General features: G+C 33.6%; 1 pseudogene; it reads left to right on the top strand.

The window, feature by feature from the left end:
- Positions 1-2,252: 2,252 nt before the first annotated feature.
- LOC149220949 (pre-mRNA-processing-splicing factor 8A-like) lies at positions 2,253-6,523 on the top strand (annotated as a pseudogene).
- Positions 6,524-6,916: the final 393 nt, after the last annotated feature.

Here is a 6,916-nt window from a genome sequence, read left to right as displayed (position 1 = left end):
GACGTATTTACTCTCAAAATAATACAGGACATGTGCCTGACCTCATCCACAAGACATCATAGGAGGTTCATCAGATATCCAACCTGTTTCTCCTTTGGCTTAGTTTATGTGAAGTTATTTATTCTGTCAAAACAACCCAAGAGTTTTACTTGGCCTTACCCCGAAGACTTCATAGCATGTTCATTGGACATCCCATGTGATTCTCTTTGGTCTAGTTTTGATGAGGGTATTTACTTTGTCAATGTAACCTAGTGCTTGTACTTGGCCTTATCACAATATGTCACAGGACATTTATTTACCCTATTTTTGTCTAGTGTGGTTGAAAGCAACATTGAAATGCTTGTAAACAAGATCCCACAATGGCAGAATTTCAGGGTCTGTTGCATGCCCGATCACAAATATTCTCATAGTGGCATGGACTATAGGTTGTGACAGAAGTTAGAACACAAACGTCTACTTCATGATACTGAATAGGCTTCCCATGGCACCATTTTGTTCATATCAAGTTCAATTAAGACCAATTCTTCTGAGGTTAGCTTGACTTGTTTAGCATTTCCGAGTTTATTCTCATTTATGGATTTAACTCAATGGGCCATAAGCATGCATATGACAAAAGGTAATAAGGCTGCAAGGTTCAAATGAGTCTCCAAGTTACTACAAATAGTTGTAAGCAAGCCCATAAATAAACCTAGGAAAAATCCCACTGAAGAACAATCCAAAAGATGGTCACAAGCTTTCCCAAGGTCTATCTCAAGATCATCTCTCTCTCTCTCTCTAGGGAGTGCTAGCCATATAGGGACTCAATCTCAGTAGGAGTGTATTCCTAGAAAGTGGTAAAGTGAAAATGGCCAGAGGTGCTTTACTCTTGGTCAAGTGCCTAATATAAGCTACAAATCTATCCACTAAGCAAAAGGATCCAAACAAATCAAGAATTCCCAAAATATACATTCAAACATGATTGATGTAGAACCAATTCTACCAGTGGGATTTTAGATTGCCATCAGTTCCTCATTTCAGGTCATCTTACCTGTAAATAAAAAGCCTTATGGATAGGAAAATCTAACATCATTCTTGCAACCCATTTCCAAATAGTTCACAATATATGATTAGCTAAATGGTGAAAAGTTCATAATTTTCCACACAATTTTTGTTGTAAATAATAACCATCCTTTGAAGCTGATCATTGAATATTAAGGTCCTCTTAATGTTTGCAAAAGTGGACAAAATCATGACAATTGTAATATGAATTTTCTGTTTGAGGTATAAGATGGAAAAATTCAACTAAATTAAATTTTGAGCCTTAGAAAATAAAAGCTTGGGCGTTAAATGAAAAAAATGTCAAATCTAGGAAATATGTTTCAATTCCATTTATTGATCATATGGGGTGAAGTCATGAAATCACGCTCAAATGCAAATTTTCTTATTTGAAATGGGTGAAGCTTCCAACTCCTGAAACATTTATTTGAAATAGGATTCTTATAAGTTTCAGGTCTTTACAATTGGAGTTTTCTAGTCAAAAAGGTAAATAGAGCACTTATATGTGGTCTCACAGTCATATTCTGCTGCTCAAGAGTCAATATCATCATATACTTTAAAGTATGATACATGGAACTCCAGACTTAAGCTTGCATGGCATAACCAATGTGGTTACGATTTCTAACCACTTGATTAAATTGTGAAATTGAACTTTATCATGCCTTGCTCAGTTTTGAAACTGATGGACACCTAATCTTATCAATTCCATGTGTATTAAATGGGGCCAAGCCATGAAGTCATGTTTAAATGCAAAATCTGCTTCTTTGAAATGGCTAAAGCCTCAAACTCCCGAATCATCTTTGAGATGGAGTTTTTATAAATTGCAGGTCTTTGCAATTGGAGTTGTTCAGTCAAAGGGGTTATGTAACCACCTATATATGGTCTAACAGTCATATGCTTGAGAGTCAAAATATTCCAGTATCCAAATTATGATCCATGGAAATACCATGCTTAACCTTTCATGGAATATCCATTGTATTCATAATAACCAACCACTTGCTTAAATTGTGTAATTGAACTTTATTATGCCTTACCTAGTTTTTAAACTGATTGCCATCCAATCCTATCAATCCATGAAAGGGAACCATATCTATTGTTGTGTATGTGATTTTTACATTCAATGATATTACGTAGTTACATACAATTTTGGTTATAGGTATTTGATGCCATTACGTCATTGTTATTTGTGCATTATGTAGTGATTTGTGTTTCTGACTATGAACAGAGATCGCGAAGACATGTCTCTAGAAAAATATTGCCATTACAAGCGTGTTTATCTAGGGGCACTTCAATTTTTACCTTATGTAGTGTACAAAATTCTTGAAAACATGCCCATTCCCTAGGAGAATGTATTAAACTTATTTAATACTTTATCATCATATTTTTGCTAAACTGTAATCCTGGTCTATATTTATATTATTTACTTTCTTAGTGTGGCAATAGAAGAGTGCATTTGGTGCTTTATGCTTTATGTATTTGATGAATGTCTCCTATTAAGGTTTTGGATGTGAAGATACTTTATCACATAGTTAGGGCTATCACTTTTTCTAATGAAACACCATGGGTTATTGAGCCCATATATATGGCACAGGTAAAGTTCATGTTCTTTTGACATTTCAATTTTGGTCTTTCTTTTTTTAGTCCTTTGATGAATAATTGTGCCAATTGGAAGTTTGTTTGCAGTGGGGTACAATGTGGATCATGATGCAGAGAGAAAAAATGGATAGGTGACATTTTAAAAGAATGTTCTTTCCACCATTTGATGATGAGGGACCTCCTTTATATTATGTAGGAAATTTGTTAGGTGTGGACTCTGTTGAACCTATCCAGTTGGAGTTGTATGAGGAAGATGATTACGTTGTATACACATCGTTTTATGACCACAAGCCCCTAGTGAATACAAAACTTATAAATGGGCCTAGTTATAGAAGGTGGAAATTATCGCTTCCCATCATGGGAACTTTGCATCGTCTTGCAGGATAGCTACTTTCTGAGTTGATTGATAAAAACTATTTCTATATCTTTGACATGGAGCCATTTTTCACAGCAAAAACATTGAACATGTACATACTAGGTATTATGAATTCTATGCCTAGAAAATTGCTAGGTCAATATTTTGTCATCTATTTTGTTTTATCTTGTCATAGTAGCTATTTTTGCAATCAAGTTCAAACTTTTACTGACATGTCTATTTTAACAACAGGAGGACCAAATTTTGAGCTTTTGTACCGATATATGGAGAAGGGTGATGAAGACTGGAATGAATTCAATGATATTAATAAGATTATTACCCGCTCTCCTCTTCAAACAAAGTATAGACTTTCATTTCCTCATCTCTAGAACAATAGGCATAGGAAGGTTAAGCTTTATCATAGTCCCATGGTGAACTACATAAAAACTAAAGATCTAGATTTACCAACATTTTATTTTGATCCTATGATTCATCCAATTTATTTTCATAAGACTAACCACCATGAAAAGAAAACTTATGAGAAGGAGGATGACGATGATATTTTTGTTCTAGAAGGTGTGGAACCTTTGTTGCATGATACACCACTTTACATATATACAACTGTTGGTATTTCATTATTGTTTGTTCTGTGTCCATTCAATATGTGATCGGGTCATATGCGACGAGCAGAAGCTATTAATCTTGTTTTTATTGGTACAAGGAACCCTTGTATGCATTTTTTTATGCATGACACATATTCATGTTCTTTTTGTTCTTTAGTTGTGTTTTGCATGTCTCATGGATTTGATTCCTTGAATATTTCATGTCATGCAATCCTCCCACATATCCAATGAAGGTTCGTGTGAGCTATCAGAAGCTCCTAAAATGTTATGTGTTGAATGAAACTCATTACAGGACTCCAAATTATCTTCAAAAGAACAAATACTTGATTCATTCCCTACAAGCTACCAAATTTTCTAGACAACTGAGCTATATTGGGTAGAGGTTGGGCTTCAAGTTTGTAGACAAGGTTACAATATGTTGAATCTTCTTATTTACAGAAATATCTTGAATTATGTTCATCTTGATTACAATTTCAAACCTAAGCCTATGAAGACACTCACAATGAAGGAGCGTAAGAAGTCATGTTTTGGAAATGCTTTCCATTTATGTCGTGAAATTTTGCGACTAACAAAACTAGTTGTTGATGCAAATATCTAATTTTCACTGGGAAATATAGATGTTTAAGGAATTTAGACTTCTGTGATCCATAACATTGTTTAGTAATCTTCGGCAAAGTCACATAATCAATCTTTTGTCGACGCGTTTCGAACCAACCAGTGTGGTTCATCGTCAGGACAAGTTGAAGAACTAATCTGGCTTAGCTTGATTAAATAGAGTGTGCAGAGACTCCAACGGCTATATAGCAACGGCTAATTTTGACCTGATGATCAAAGTCAAACTAATAATTTTATTATTAATAGAGACATATTATTAATAGTTAATTGAATAATACAATAAATTTATCGTTTTAAATATAATGGTCATTAAATCTACATATTTATTAAAAACCTATATTTATTATTATTCCTAAATTATTTAATTACAAATAAATAGTATAAATTACTATCTGTGTATTTATTTAATAATAATTGTTTATATCTAGGGATCCAATGGTAAACTAGATATAATGGTCATTAATAAATTATGGTAAATTAATAATGGTAAACTAAATATAATGGTCATTAATCAATTATATCTTCATAAAACCTATATTTATTATTATTCCCAAATTATTTAAATACAATTAAATAGTATTAAATTACTATTGTTCTTAGAATTTAGTTACAATAGGTAATAGTTTAAATCCAATAAATCATTTTAATTTAATATTTAAATGTAAAGGCCCATTCGAAATTAAAATAATAAGTTCTATACAATAATCTATATTTTCTTAATAATTTATAGTTCTAATATTATTAAAAAACAATAAATAGTATTCTAGTTAAATCATTAATATTCCTAGAATATAGTTACATTAGGTAAATACCATAATTAAAGTACATGTTTATTAATAATAGTATATCCATTATCTCAATGTTATTGGTATATCATATATTTCTAATAATTCTTGTTTATCATTTAAACCTAAGGGTCATTTGGTAAAACTAGATTAATTTAATAATTTATATTCATTAATTAATCAATAATTATTTACTAAATTTTTTATTTATTAAAATTAACTATGTTATTAGTTAATTATCTTATTACTTATAAGGTTTAAAAAAGGGGGGTCTTTATTAATTCGATATAAGGAAATCAGTTAAAGGTAAAATCAATGTAAAAAATCTAATCTAATTCTAAAATACCCCCTGGAATAAGGTTAATACAATAATTAGCCCGAAATTACTTAATAACATATTAATACCCTATGCACTCCATAATAAGACAAACCCGCCAAAACCAGAACTTGAGGAGAGGGAAGACAGAAACCCTAAGACTTAACAAAGGGGAAGGAGGAGGCTAGGAAGACAAGGCTGGGACCCAGCAACTGCTAATCTTCCAGCCATCATCCCTATTAAGATTGTTCGGCCTTTTCTCAATCTCCAGGGCCTCTCTAAATTTGCGATGGTGAAACTGCGCAACTTTGGCAATGACTTGAGCATCTTCTATACAAACATGATGCATAGTCTTCCCTGCATGCTCAGCCAGGGCTGAGGACTTGGTCCTACCATGTCTTAAGTCCGTCGAATGCTCGCTAATCCGTACATTGATAGAGCGACCAGTCTCACCAATATAAGGGGTCCCACAGGAACAGGGAATGACATAGACGCCCTTCATGTCCTTAGGGTCAATAGGGTCTTTCACAGACTTGAGGGAGCTACGGATAGTGTGGAGAGGTCTAAAAGAAGCGGGCACATCGTACTTCCTCAGAACCCTCGCAATCCTATCTGTGGTCCCTTGGATGTAAGGAAGGTTCACATCCAAGATATGGTCTTTAGGAACCTTTCGGATTGAAGGCTCCTTCTTGGCCCTGAGGAAGGCTTTTTGACCTAGGTGCCTATTATAACCATTCTTCTCAAAGACATCAAGGAGATGAACCTTCTCTGCTTCCAGGCTCTCCTCATCCGAAATTCTTAGATGTTTTATAGTTGACAGATGGATTACAATATACATTTTCATACTTGGGGAATTTGACTAGTATGTATCGCTACAAGTATTGGCTTATGCGACAAAAAAATGTATAAATATTTGAAGCATTTAATTTATTATTGATTTAATATTGGGCCTGTTGGGAAAGGACCTGAATGTGGACTTTAGGCTCCAATGTGGAGAGTATGGTTGTTACATGGTATAGTACCACTACTAGAAAGGTGGCTTGGAAACTTGCATGACAGTTTGAAGGTCATCATACAAAGGGAGTGGAAAACACTTTGACAAAACAAAGGGTTGAAAGTCATTTTGATTTGGAGCTTAGAGCAGCTATCATGCATTCTTGATGCAATGCCATATAATTTTTATTTTTTCATTATGTGATAATTGGCAGGAAAAGGATGTTTCTGTTGTTTGGAATACATCAATTAGATTGAAATCACTTCGATGTGGATAGTAAAGAGGCCTGAGTTAATATATTATATATATGTTCAGCCCTTGATGGGCATGCTATTTCTCCTCTTCCTGGCTCATTTTGTAATGATTCATTTGTTTGTTTTCTTTGAATTTTCTATATCCATGTTTCTCCCTCTATTTTCTTTTAGTGTTATGCAATTTTTGAGTCTTTTAGTGATTCTCTTATTTGATTATTGGCATACTCGGCCATATTGTGGCAGAGGGAATCAAGAAAAACAAAACTAGCACCATTTTGCAACATTTGACTGAAGCCTGATGATGTTGGAAGGAAAACATCCTCTTGAAGGTACATGTTGTAAT

This window comes from Pinus tabuliformis, chromosome Q (assembly GCF_031772625.1).
Source record: "Pinus tabuliformis cultivar Carrire ecotype Pingquan chromosome Q, CPIR1, whole genome shotgun sequence".
NCBI lineage: Eukaryota > Viridiplantae > Streptophyta > Pinopsida > Pinales > Pinaceae > Pinus > Pinus tabuliformis.
The sequence above is the reverse complement of the archived record's forward strand: the minus strand, read 5'-3'. Positions and strand labels throughout refer to the sequence as shown.